This window comes from Echinops telfairi, unplaced genomic scaffold (genome assembly GCF_000313985.2).
Source record: "Echinops telfairi isolate 266 unplaced genomic scaffold, ASM31398v2 ScPeMD7_7420;HRSCAF=8458, whole genome shotgun sequence".
In the NCBI taxonomy this organism is placed as follows: domain Eukaryota; kingdom Metazoa; phylum Chordata; class Mammalia; order Afrosoricida; family Tenrecidae; genus Echinops; species Echinops telfairi.
The window spans coordinates 3341803-3343197 of record NW_022111320.1 but is presented as its reverse complement, the minus strand read 5'-3'; positions in this window follow the sequence as shown (position 1 = coordinate 3343197).

Sequence of the window (1395 nt, the reverse complement as noted above, 5' to 3'; positions counted from 1 at the left end):
GGGCTTCAAATAGTATGAAGCTCCCTAGGATTTCCTGTGATTCATTGTTTTGCAAGTAGTTCAGCAGGCTTTCTTCTGAGGCACGTCTGGGGTAGACGTGGTGTTCGAACCTTCTGGTGAGCAGCTGAATGGGGCAATCATTTGCACCACTGCAAGGAGTAATAAGACCAGGAAACTGGGAGAAAACCTGTGACCTAGGAAACCGCCCCCTCGCTGTCAGTTTGTTGTACTGCGGTGGCTTACACGCAGCTGTGGTGCTGGAAGCCACCTCATCTGTCTCTCAGATGCCAGCAGGGTCCCCCAAGGTGAACAGGTTCTAACAAAGCTTCCAGACTAAGAACAGACCACAAGGAAGGAAGGGGCTGCCCACTTCTGAGGAATTAGCCACTGAAACCGGGTGAGCAGCAGTGGAATGTTGTCAGGTGTCATGCCAGGCCTGCAATTCTGAGGGATTAGCCGTTGAAAACCTTATAAATAACAGGAAACTGCCAGCTATAGTGGAGGATGATGAGCCTTCAGCTCATGAGGCACTGGATATACAACTGAGGAAGAACTACCTTCTTAAAACAGCCAACTGTGATGATGTGAATGTTTTACTGCTCTGGACCCTCCCTGATGGGACATGGCTCAAACAGAGAAGAAGCAGTTGCAAACCCCCATTGGAATGTGCATGGAATAGAGGATGGATCTAGGCACACTGCAAGTTGTCAAAAATGAATACACAATCTGGGATGGACATGATTTTTCTTTTATTCTCTTATTCTGAAAATGCTCCGTTACCTCTTTGCGTAAATCTTGCTTCATTATTCTTACTACCTTCAAAAGAACAAAATACGTACCCGTCTTTTCCAAAATACTTATTCGGGCAGATCGTTGTTGTTCGGTGCCATTGAGTTGACTTTGACTCATAGGGACCACACCACACAACAGAACAGAACACTGCTCAGTCCTGCACCCGCCTCACAATTGTTCCGATGCCTGAGCCCCTTGATGCAGCTGCTGTGTCCGTCCGTCTCTTTGCGAGCGTCCTCTTTCCCCTCCCATTTACAAAACATGATGTCCTTCTCCAGGGACTGGTCTCTGCTGACATGTCCAAAGTATGTAAGAAGGTCTTGCCATCCTTGCCTCTTAGAAGCACTCTGGCCTTACTTCTTACAACATAGAGCCATTTGTCCATGATACTTTCAATATTCTTCTCCAGCACCATGATTCAAATGCACTGATTCTACTGTGATCTTCCTTACTCAGTGCTCACATGCATATGATGCAACAGAGAATACCGTAAGAGAATAAAAGAAAAATCATGTCCATTCCAGGTTAGATCTAGCTTAAAGCTCTTAGTGTATCTAGAAATGACAATTCTGTATAGGAAGCTTATGTGGTACCTATAGAAAA